A 12,990-nucleotide genomic window follows, 5' to 3' on the forward strand; every position below is an offset into this window, starting at 1 on the left:
ATAATAAACGTTTCGACCCTACTTGAGTCATCTTCAGTATATTAATTAAAAAACGTCATCAACTCGTTATAACTGTGTTGTTGAATATAAACAATGAAAGTGGAATCTTACTTGATTAAAATTTGGTCCTGAAATAGTCACAGATTGTATTGACATATTATCGCCCAGCAAATCAACACACAAACAATACAGCATACTGTCCTATTTTTCGCTGACTTTTTACGTTTCCAAATATTTTTTATGGTTTCCGGAGAAACGTCGGCGAGTAAAAGCTCTGCAAGAATGTTCAATAATTGCGTAATTGTTAAAAGAGAGGTGTTTTTCCAGATAAACATTAAAATGTTTTGTAACAACAAAAATGAAAATGAAAAATAAAAGCTGGCGCGCAAGGATGAGGCGCTCAATGCCGAAAATCGAGACGTCCCTCAATCAAGGATACTGGTTCGAATCGATTTGAGCTTGATCGAGGGACGCTGATCTCGAGCAAATCGATTCAAGGCTGATTCGCCTTCGGGTTGAAATCGTAGAAAGAATCATGAGCGGACGAGCGAAGCGAGAAAATGATTCACGAAACCGGAGATCGGGATCTCGTCGTTTTACCAAAACACATCGCACGCAAGCGGAAGGAAAAAAGAAAAAAAATCACAAATTTCTTTCTTCTCAAAAAAACCTCTCGAACGTCTTGTCGTTAGGCAAGTTCTGTTTTTTTTTTTTTGTAATAAAGAAACAATTGTCAATCACGCAAAATCAACGAACTTGAAACTTTGATTAAAAAAAAAAAAAAGACGCATTTTGATTGACTTTACTAATTACAATGGCAAAGAGCTAATTTCTTCGATCAACACGACGGTCACATTCGCGGATGTAATTTTTTTCGTTTATTATTTTTTACTTTGCGACGATAAAAAGACTTTCTCCAACGCAATTCATGATTCGCGCCGCGTTCCATTACCTTCTCTCTTTCTCTAGAGAGGAGGTCGCAATAAATAATCCCGATCCCCCTCTTCTTTGCCCCCCGGCGCAAAGATTTAAAGTTCCCACCGCGTTCCTCGCAATCGCTGCCGTTCGCGGAAAACGTTCGCGACGAATTAGCATACACACACATGCTCAGAGTCTCCGTTACAGGAAACTTCTCTGTTGAACCGCAACAACTTCTTTACCGTGGTAGATAATTTTAACGAGCTTGATTTCAATGATGAATCACGCCGAAAACATTGAAATCGACCAAATAGTTCACGGCTAACGCTATATTGAGTCACCTATCGCGCGCGTATGTGTGCGTGTGTGCCCGCCCGCTCTTTTCAACTTTATCTCGTCACAAAATACCACCCGTCGTGTGTGAACACGTAGCGTTCAAAATCCCTCGATGTCAGCCCAAAAGCGGATTCCACGCGCGCGCCGAAACTCCGATCCTTTCTTCTTCCGACGTGATATCGCGTCGACGTCGGAAATTCCACGAATCCCCGAAATGTCGTCATCCCCGACCCCGATACCGTAGCGTGGCAATCGAAAAGATTCGACTGTAACAAACCCTGCGGGACCTGCGACGAATAATCAGGCGAAATAATCGCCTGATTATGAAATTCGGTATATTTCCGAAAAGTTATCGGTATACACGGCATTCGCGTGTTGTAATTTGCCGTTCTGTACGGGGCGGCGAATTTAACGTGTCCAGAGATGAGAGCGGGGTGTATCCACCTGTAATTGAAAAAAACACCGGGAGGCTGTTTGTGAGAAGAAGGAGCGCTAAAACGGTCGAACGGAAGTACCGGGGCGAGGTAGACGAATTAGGATCGGGAGGGAAGCCCCGTGCTTCTCTCTCTCTCTCTCTCTCTCAAGAGAGAGAGAGAGAGATCTTTTTTTTCTATACGAAATTCTTGTACTTGTAACATCTCGCCGGTGCACTGACTCGATCGTGTCGATGAAAGAAAGGAGAAGAGAGCGAAGAAGCGAGAGAGAAAGAGCGAAGAATAGAAAGAATAACGGAGAGAGAAGCAGAGAGTATTTCTCTCGCGAAGAAACAAGAGAAGGAAAGCAACGAGAGACAAGACAAGAGATGATGGAGGAGGAGGAGGAGGAGTAGGAGGAGGGTAGAGGAGGCAGTTACGTGATCCACGCTCGAGAAGGCACGGATGCTACTTTTTGATCGTTCCATTTTGCCTCGCAATGTTGCCGATCTCACCTGTCGCTATGTATTTTTTTGATATATACGCGCGAGATATCGTCCATCGCAAGAAAATCGTTTCAATATTTGCCGATATCTCCGAGCGCGCGTGTTATATTAATTTTTAATACAGTTTATATATATTTTTCGATTTTACCGCGTAATCTCTCTACGCGAACAAGAGACAGAAAAAAAAAAACATTTTTGTTACTTGTTTGAAAAAAAAATTAAATTAAAAAAAAATCTGAATTCTGCTTCAACTAACATTATTTTCGTACGGATTGTCGGGAAGCTTAGAAGAGTTGAAAACGGACGTGCGCGCGCGCGCGATGACTCGCGAAAAAAGCGGTTACGGGACGATGGCGATATCATTGGTGATCGGGAAGAAATATAAACGGGCACGTTGTCGTTGACGACGAGAATTCAGCACATAAACAATAACGGAATATCGACGAACGATCGAACGAACGAAACATCCGAAACATCGACCCGAGAGCGATCTGCAGTCGACCGGCAAGAATTCTTCTCGAGGTCTCTCCTTCCGCGCGCAGCGCAACTTTTTTCCTTATCTCGGATTAATTGATAGCCAATCAGCAGCGCGACCTAAGCGTGGTCAATTGATTAACGAACTGCCGAGCCGCTTTCGCTGCTGCTATTCCGCTACGGTACTCTCCCGGGCGGTAAGATGGAATAACAAGAACGTTATTAACGGCGGGCAGAAGACGGGTACTTTCGTGCGCGGCGTACAAAATATAGCTACTATAAGAATTTGTTGTTGATCGTAAAACAAATCGTCCAACTTTTACTTCCGCAACGCGAAAGTTAGAGATTGAATATTCTACATATCTAGAAAAAAAAAAAAAAAACAATATTGCAGTTTAGTTCGAAAGTTTAACGCTATTTTACAGTGTAACATATATATATATATCTCGGATACACACGAACGCTAGAAAAACTTTGTAAAGAGAAAATTTTGTAATTAGCGTGTCCGAGAGAAAGAGGCAAAAGGCCACCTACGCGCGAGTTTTGTCGGTCCGGATCCTAATGAAAGGCCTTTCGTGATCCTACCTTGCTGGTACATGGAATCTCGGTATACTGGTTTAAACGAACTCGAATGGAAAGAAGCGGAAGCTGCAAGATTGTAGTCTCCAGCGGAGAGAAAAAAAAAAGAAACCTATTCCTGGAAGGTTAGCAGTGTCACCGAATGGAAGATCTTTAATTTGATCTTGTATATTCTTCTGTTCTCGTTGCGCGTTCTCTCCGCGTGTGTATTTAAAAAAAAAAACCGCATTTTATAAGAATCGGGCTATTTATCTGTTAACTCGATTCCTTTAGAGCGATTACAAAAAACTTGTACGAAATGTTTCTCGCTTCGGTCGGAAAGCAACGTATTATCCGAATTGAAAGATGCGATGACAAATGATTGGCGTCGCGCGAGGCGTCTCATGGGAAGCAAAACGATTCCGGAATTACGTGAAGAAAGAAATACACCTGAAAATACACATATATGCGTTACCTCAATTATCTTTTCCGTTGCATTTCGAAAAGGCACAATAAATAACCGGCCTTTCAGAAGGCCAAAAAGACGTAGTAATTGAAAGTCGCTTCCTTTCAGCGCCCACTTTTGAGGCGGTCCTGCGAAAACGTTTAGCGCTTCGAAATTTCGAATAAAACTCCGGAAACTCGCTCATGAAATCTCACACACCGGCGCTTAATAACGGGTCACTGTTTTCGCACGAAGACTTATTTGCTGTAGTCATTTAAAAATGTGCCAAATATATTTAACACTGTAGAAAAAAAAAAAATATATAATGTATATATATATATTATATATATATATATATATATATATTGTTATTATATTATATTGCGTAGTATTGTGAGTTGTTTTTGGAATTATAAAATGTTTGCGCAAAATATTGTAAACATTCTAATGATGTAAATATTATTTGACTCTTTAAGATCATATCATTACGTAAACGATCAATAGATATAACTTTGAAAATAACGAACACGAAAAATGAGCGAACGAGATGAGAGTCAGGTAATAATATTATCGAAGCCTGAATATTTATCATTAGGTACTTATTATTGTAATATATATACTCTAGTTTTTAACTAATAGTCATAGAAGAGATTTATTTATTTATTTATCGAAGCCTGAATATTTGTCATTAGATACTTATTATTGTAATATACATATATACTCTAGTCTTTAACTAATATATATATATATATATATATATATATATAAATTTTAAAGAATAGATTTATTTATTTATTTCCGAACTTGACTATAGAATATAAAAATAGTATGTAAAAACAACAACGTGCAAAATTTGCTAAAAGCATAAAAATATTTATCGGTCGTAGTTTTTAATATTCGCTACTTTAAATTTTTTTTTTCTCGCACATAAACCTCTTCCGTTATCTGCGGTGAAACCTTTGTATCGTCTTGACGAAAGATAAATTACCACGATGCACACCGGCTTGAAAGTAAGACGCTGGCATTTCCGGGCGCCGTCGTCGAGAGCTCTCTCGCGCCCCATTCACAAGCTTCGTTCTTCATTCACTCTGAAAATTGCGCGCGAACGAACGTGCGAGGAAGAGGAGGAGAAACGTAAGCACACGAGAGAGAGGCAATCCCGATCGTGAAGGATCATATCAAGAAAGGCACAAACACTGACGAAGGCTCTCTCTATCGTATCGTTCGGAAGGATAAAACAAGAACGCGCGCGCGCGCGGCGGAGAAAAAGAATAGGAGAAAAGGGGCGCAAATTCGCGTCGATCATTCGTCTTCTTTTTCTTCTCTCGGCAACACCTAAACCCGGCGTTATATACCCTATTGTTCGAGTCTGGGGCAAATTACCGCACCGATGCGTGCGTGATGAAAAACACATTGGGGGCTCGCCTTGCGAGAAGCTTCTCTGCTGCGGCCGACGACGTTACGCTAAACAGATTTCCTTCTCTTACAAATTCGGTGGTCGCGAATTGAATGGACGTTGCCGGAGATAAAGGAACGGGGGGATGAATGGCGACGTGAATGAAAGCGGGCTGCTCCGGACGAGGAGGTAGGAGAGGAGGGAACGGAGGAGGAGGAGAGGCACAGGGAATGGGAGAGGAGAAGAGGAGGCGCGAGAAACGCAAACCCCGAGCGAGAACGCGAAATTACCGATGATGGTCATTGAAGTAGAGCAACGCGTACGGAGCAACACTGTCGATTCTCTTCAGATTGAAAACCTTCGGGAGAGGGGAAGGCAGTTACTCTTCTTCGAGAGAGACTATCGATATACTCGTGATCGAGTTGTTTCAGAACGGGGAAAGGATTCCTCAGATATTTCAGCGCATTTTTTTTTCCTTCGCGCAATCGGTCCGAGCTTATTGGAACCGTCAATGCGGGAATATACTTAATAACGAAGAAAAATACAAAACATCAAGTACATACACTCCTCGACACCGACCGGCATTTCTTTAATTTTGCGCACAAAAACAGCGATTTGCATTTTTTTCTTGATACAACAACAACTAAAAAATAAATTATTGAATTTGCCGACACCATTTTTTTTAGCCTCGATTGTGTTTCAATTGTTTTTTTTTCTCAAACACGTGACGTAAAAGATCAAAGAAGAAACGAGAAGCCTGCGCGCCTCGAGATCTCGTCGTCGTCGTCGTCGTCGTCGTCGTCTCCGAGAGAGGCGAAACACTATCCTCGAGACAGGATACTCGGTATAAGAAGAAATCGTCGTCGTCGGTGGTAAGCGATACGCGCGAGTTTCCTCTGAGCGCCCGCGCGCGCGCGCGCGCGTACGCATAGGACTTCTCTCGCGTTCTTCGTTCGTTCGGTTACGTTATGCCCGGTTTTATGAGTTATCCCGGCTCGTATATATATCGGTCGATATATATATATATATATATATATATATATCGATCGCGATATGTAGACGCTGGCCCCCGGGGGCCCGGCGGGTACATCGAGACGACGCGGCAATATCGACTTACATTACACGACCGAGCGAGCATCTATCTCGGTGGGAACCGAGAAGCCCCACGTAGCTTTTTGAGTTCTTCTTCTCAACGGCTATGATCTTGTTCGAGAGATTCCCTTGAATCCTCCTGCACACGCCACCGTCGATCGTCGATGTTCGATCGGACGAAGGACGAGGTCGACGAGGTGGAACCGACGTTCGCGTTCGAAGGCGCATCGAACTCGCGAACGCGCGCCTTTTTCTCATCTCGAGTCGTTTCGAGGAACAGTTTTGCTCTCTCTCTCTCTCTTTCTCTGTCTCTCTCTGCTTGCAGGAAAATTCTTCTATGCAAGCTAATAAACAAGGAAAGTGAAGAACAAAATACGTTCTCGCGATATAAATTTGTGTGCACGCGAGTGTAGTAACTCCAGATCGCGGTTGCGCAATCGTTTACACTGTAGTAATAATCGGCGTATCTCGTGCGGTTAAATGTGTGCAATAATTCCAATTAGTTCCGGCCGACTAATTGGGATTTAATAACGTGAGGATAGGGAGAGATCTCGACTTCTCTCGTCGATATCGATGGAAAAATAGTTTGCCGCTAGAGCAACCTCCGTGTCCAAGTATCAAGGTCGGCGACTATCTTTTTTTTTTCCCCCCCTCGACGCGCAGAAAAGATCGCAGACGGAGAGAGAAGACGATCTTCGGAAACGATTTTAAAGCGTGTCTCGGTAAAGCGAGAGAGAAGATGAAGTCGGATCGAATCAGTCAGAGATATAGCGGTAAAGTATCGCGGAGGACGGAAGAAGGGGCATGACGACGACTCTAGATGGGAGGGAAACCGAGAAACGACGAAATGACGGCGGTCGATGGACGGTTCGTTAAGTAGATGGCTGGTCGGGGGGACTAAGCACCAAAACCACCTCACTGTGGTTTCACACCCGAGGAGCGAGAGAGAGAAAGAAAGAGAGAGAGAGAGAGAAGCGAGAGACAGATAGGGCAAGCGGTAAACAACTCGGACTTGGTCAGGACTTGTGCGTTTCGGGATCGACGACGACGACGACGACGACGACGACGACGACGACGACGACGGCGACGACGACGACGAAGCTCTGCGATCCTTGACGGATAAGAAAAAAGAAGAAGTCACTTCTCCTGAGAATCGGTCATTGGCGACGGCCCGAGCATTGGCGTGACGATGACGGCCAGCTGCGCGATATGAAGTAGAGGAGCGTGACGTCGATCGTTAGATTATTAACTGAATAACGATCGAGAGACCGCTTCCGGTTTGTTTGCCCGTTGCTTTTGTCAACGGGCGTTACAACATTGAAACAGACGATTCCAAGACACTTGGATCATCGCGCAATCATCGCGAACAGGCAAAAGAGCAAGCGTCATGTTGTACACGAGATCGCACGGAAAAAAAAAATTAGCTCTCACAGCTAAAAATTAGGTTTGGTTCCTAAATTTTGGTAGTATTATGGACAACTAAGCTCTTAGTGCTACAAGATATACTACCATGATCAAAAAATAACCGGAATTTATTCATAAAAAGAAAAGTACATGTTTATTCTTCAAAATTTAACTTGTCCCCTTCAAAGTAGTCCCCGTCGGCTGCGATGCACTTGTGCCAGCGTTTGATCCACCCCTCGAAGCTTTTCTGGAAGTCGGTTTTTGGTATAGCCATTAGTGCCTCCAGCGATTTTAGCTTTATTGCCTCCACACTCTCAAAACGAGTTCCTCGTAGTGGTTTTTTGAGTCGTACGAATAGGAAGAAGTCACATGGTGCCAGATCAGGTGAATTGGGCGGTTGTTGAATGGTATTGGTGTTGTTTTTGACGAGAAACTCACGAGAATTTTTGCACAAAATTCAGTTCTTTTGGCACCAATCTCGCAGTGACTCGCCTCAGACCCAAATCCTCACGCAAAATGCTCTGAACGGATCCGAATGATATTTTGGTGGTCTCAGCTATCTCCCTTATCGTCAATTTGCGATTTTCGATCAACAATTGTCGGATTTCATCGACGTTTTCATCAGTTTTCGATGTCGATGGCCTCCCAGGACGAGCATCGTCCTCAACAGCCTCACGACCACTTTTAAAGCGTTCATACCACTGGTACACCTTTGTTTTCGATAGAGTATCGTCACCATAACACTTTTGTAACATTTTTAATGTGTCGGAACACTTAATTTCATTTTTATAGCAAAATTTAATGCAAGAACGTTGTTCAAGTTTTGAATCCATTGTAAAAATCACCGCGACGTAAAAACTTGATGTAAAGAAATCACTGTCATAAAGGTAAATGAACAGCTGATAAGCAGAAGCTTGGCATGGGTGTCCGTAACAGTGCTGCCAACGTGACGCAAACAACAGAATTCTAAACCGATAAGCCCGCGAGATTTAAATTAAAAATTCCGGTTATTTTTTGATCATGGTAGTATTTAGGAATATCAGCAAACTGTTTCTATGTAATAGGAAATTTTATAGCTACAGCAGCAAATTCAGTTTCAGCAAACCAGTAATTAAGCTGTGGTAGAAACTATTTTTTTTTTCCGTGCGAGTATCGTAAGAAAATCAATCGCGTAATTGATATAATTGACTTTATATTCGTAAACTTAATTAACGACGGAAAAAAAGTAATTTAATTGAAACGTTTAATTTATAATTAACAAAAGCTTTTTATTGCCTTATTATTGACGATCCGTTCAGGAGCCGCAGAGTCCAATATCCGTTTCTAATGGCTCGGCAAATGCCGTATTTCCTGGGTTCTCAAATTCGAGACACCGTTTATCGAACGGATTAGCCACAATCATATCGTTATAACAACAGTCCGGTGAGCAAGATTGCAAAGAAAATTATGAAAGAAGAACGCGGTGTTGTATTTGGAACAATAAAAATTAGAGGAGGATGCAAGAGAGTTCAAATTCGAAACGGAATTTGAAACAAAAAAAAATAGGAAACGTCTGATCACTGTATTAATAAAACATCGCTAAACGAAAGAAGAAGAAGAAGAAGAAGAAGATGAAGAAGGATATAAAAAAAAAAAGCGATCCTTCGTTCTGAATGGAATCGAACGTCACTTTCCTTTTCTCGCTCGTCCGTTCATAGAGCGAGAAACCGTTCGAGGGAGAAACGGACTATTATCCACAACAGATGGTTCTGCCCGACACCGATCCGAGTGAAGCGGTAGTGTCTGCGCCTTTGTTTTGTTACCGTTGTTCCGGTAATTGCGGTAAATACACCGTCCATTTTCGGTAATCACCCTCGTGCGCCTCCTGCACCCTGTCCCCCCTCCGGTCGTCCCCTGGGCGCGCGGCGGTCCCCTTTGAGAATTTCGAAACGACCTCGACCTTCCGCTCGGTAGGCGTAACGACAGTTTTACCCGGGGACCCCGGATCGGTCCCGACCTCGACCTCGGGCCGCGTGGTAGGTCGAGCTCGGTAGGAACGATCTCCGAAACGAAATCCGAAACTGTATCGGTTGTATACCGTATCGTTTGTTTGTGGTCAATGACTTGGATTTCCGAATCTTGCGTATTCTTCTTTTTAGAAAAAAAAAAAAGAAAAATAAACAATTCAAAAGAATTCACACGGAGATGTGATAATAAATTCATTACTGTGACAAATGGGAGACGTACAACGGCGATAACGCGTATTAGAGATAGTAAAGTATCATAAATAGAGGAAAAACTCTCGCATATATATATATATATATATACATATGTAGAAGATTTTAATGAACTTGAGAAAAAACGATATTTACATAGATATAAAGTTTTCCATATAAAGGCGGAGGTTTGGTATTTCCCACTGTTTGCACGCGAGGAAAGAGGTAATTCCAATGAGTTTCGTGATAATTTTCCCTAAAGCTGCGAACGAAACGTTTAGCAACGGCTTAGGTAATTATCATTTGAGAAAACACACGTGTGTTATTACGGAAGTCTAATCAAACCGTTTACGCGGAGCAACCTGTTTCGAAATCTCATTCAAATAAGGATCTTTGCAAAGAGAGAGAGAGAGAGAGAGAGAGAGAGAGAGAGAGAGAGAGAGAGAAAAGAGAGAGACAGAGAGAGCGCTAAAGAACGAGACAGAGAAATTTTGCAAATTTATTTTATTAAACAAATGAATGAAATAAATTCGGTTGTACGAGCCGTTTGCAGGATGTTGTGCAGAGAATGTGCTTGAAAATATATATATGTATACACACATATATACGTCGAAACAATTTTTTTCCTCCATATAGGATGCTGGATTTGCATCACGTATCTATGAAGGACCCCAAAAAATACCTCCCTAAATAATTTTAAAATATTGCGAAAAAAACTTATTATTATTTTATTATTCTCATTCTTTTTCTCGCATATTTATAATAATAATAAAAAAAAAAAAAAAACATTGAGGACATTTAACTCTCTCTCTCTCTGCACGCTTCAATGAGAAAGATCAGTGAATCTGAAAACTTGACTGCGGTGAAGGGATTCCTGGAATGCAGTAGAGACGCGCCCTTGAAAAGCGAGTTTTGTCATCGGCCGATCTACGTCTACAATGAGAATCGTCAATGTTGTTACTTGACTTTCTTGACCGGTTCTTTTTCCGCTTAGAAGAAAACGCCTCTACATCGTCGTGTACGTTTTTTTGCTTCGCGCTGGTAACGAACAGTGACGTAGATAATTGTCAATGGATTTTAATTTTTAGGGGTTTTTTTTTTTAAGAACGATACAGTGACGTGTGTTGTAGAAGAACGAAAAATATTGATAACTTTACGTCCGCAATAATAACCTAACATAAAATAATATTTATTAATAAATTAAAGAAAAGACAAAGCTCCAAATATTTTAAAAAACCAGATGAGAGGCAGTTGAAGCCAAATTTGGCTTCAACTGCCTCTCATCTGGTTTTTTAAAATATTTATTAATTTTTTTATAATGTAATAACATTAATTGAATATTAAGAGAAACTTTGACTAGTTTTTTTGTTTTTTGAACTTTCATAATGCGTTTCATCAATTTCTAATTGTATTTGAAACCAGTAAACTTATAAATAAACTTATAAATAAACATATACGTACGGTACAGTATGCGCATATATTTAAATGAATTGATGTTTCATCACCGTGTATACGTATATGGAAAACAACATTACCGAAAAACTTTTTCTGCGAATCGCGCGTGATTCATCGCATTATCATCTGCCGCTCGTTATCGCATCTATCGCTTTCCATTCGGATTTAATTCCGCATATAATCCGGGGACTCGTGATACTTTCAAACTTGGAATGTTTGCAATGCAGATTCTTCTTGACAATAAAAAATCAAGTATAGGCGTAAGAAATTTTATATGTTAAATATATATTGCTAATAGACTTCCGACAAATAGAGCCGACCGATGACGCGAGGAATTGAGTGATTTGAGTTTCTTTCGTGGAAGAGCGATCTGTTCGGAAAGAGAAGGTATAATACCGCGGCAAGAGGAGATTGCGAGGAGTTATGAGAGACTATCGCGCGCGCGCGCGCGGTAAAAAAGTTCTTTGCTAGAACTGAAACGCGCACAAGAATTTTTATTTGTCACACTCGAATGTCACGCGACGAAGAAAATCACTTATGCAAAAAGAGATCTACGCGAAAGATATGATTTGAAAGTCGCGAATCGTTCGACCGCGCTTCTGGAATCTGACTTTTACCAGAATATTTTTTTTTTGCAATAAATCGTCGTTTTATATATTTGATCTTTTGATTTCGCTTGAAACGCGACGCGCGCGAATATCCCGCGAGATACACGCGCGATGCGTGTACGCGTAAAACACTTCCAGAGCTCGTTTACTTCCAGTGCATGTGAACTTCCGTCGTCGCGTGTCTGACTTCGACTTACATATGACTCATATCATAATTAATCTGCCGTGTTACTCACTCGAAAACTCCGTTACCGACTCATGCGATTTGTTACGCATTTTAATGAGATACGATTTCATTCTTCGGAATGTATTCTATAATATTTTTATATTTCAATACGTATGTAATAATAAACATTTAATATATAATAATAATAATATTCTTGATTGTGAAAGGAGGCGTTTCTGAACTAAATGCGGGAAGTTTTGCACAATGAATATATATCTTCTATTAAGAACAAACGTTTCAACTATTTATTTATAGTCATCCTCAGTGTTCTTGAATTCAACCATCACTAAATATTACACAGTTGTAATCTTGGTTATTACTTCATAACTTCAGTTAACTGAAGTTATAACTATTAGAGGATGACTATAAATAAATAGTTGAAACGTTTGTTCTTAATAGAAGATATATATTCATTGTGCAAAACTTCCTGCATTTAGTTCGGAAACGCCTCCTTTCACAATCAAGAATTTTTTAATAGAACTGAACCTGAGGGTCACCTCTGTTACTTTATTAATAATAATATTATTATATATAACATTAACATCTTATTTACGAGTCACGGAAACAATCTGGAAACACAAGCGTAAATAGGCCGCAGATTAAATGTTTAAGAAAAAAGAGAGGAGAATGTTTTATATTATATATATATATATATACATATATATATATGTGAAACATAATATGAAACATAATATGAAACATAAAACACGGATCACAAAACAAATTAAAAACAATCGTAAATAGAGGCCGCAGACTAAATGTTCAATCAAAAAGGGAGGAGAATGTTTTATATTTATTACATATACATATATATATATAATATAACATACATGTATATAATGCAATATAAAAACATTCTCTTCTATTTTTGATTAAACATTTAGCCTACGGCCTGTTTACGTGCTTGTTTCTAGATTGTTTCGTGATTTGTAAATAAAATATTAAACGCGAAAATAATTGAATT

General features: G+C 40.4%; 1 protein-coding gene across 1 annotated transcript in view; it reads left to right on the forward strand.

Moving 5' to 3' along the window:
• LOC109854927 (protein lozenge-like) overlaps positions 1-12,990 on the forward strand; it is a 36,909-nt gene that overhangs the window by 21,930 nt on the left and 1,989 nt on the right. The gene's annotated exons all lie outside the window — the stretch shown is intronic.

Source organism: Pseudomyrmex gracilis, unplaced genomic scaffold (assembly GCF_002006095.1).
Source record: "Pseudomyrmex gracilis isolate BER0280 unplaced genomic scaffold, ASM200609v1 scaffold_75, whole genome shotgun sequence".
In the NCBI taxonomy this organism is placed as follows: domain Eukaryota; kingdom Metazoa; phylum Arthropoda; class Insecta; order Hymenoptera; family Formicidae; genus Pseudomyrmex; species Pseudomyrmex gracilis.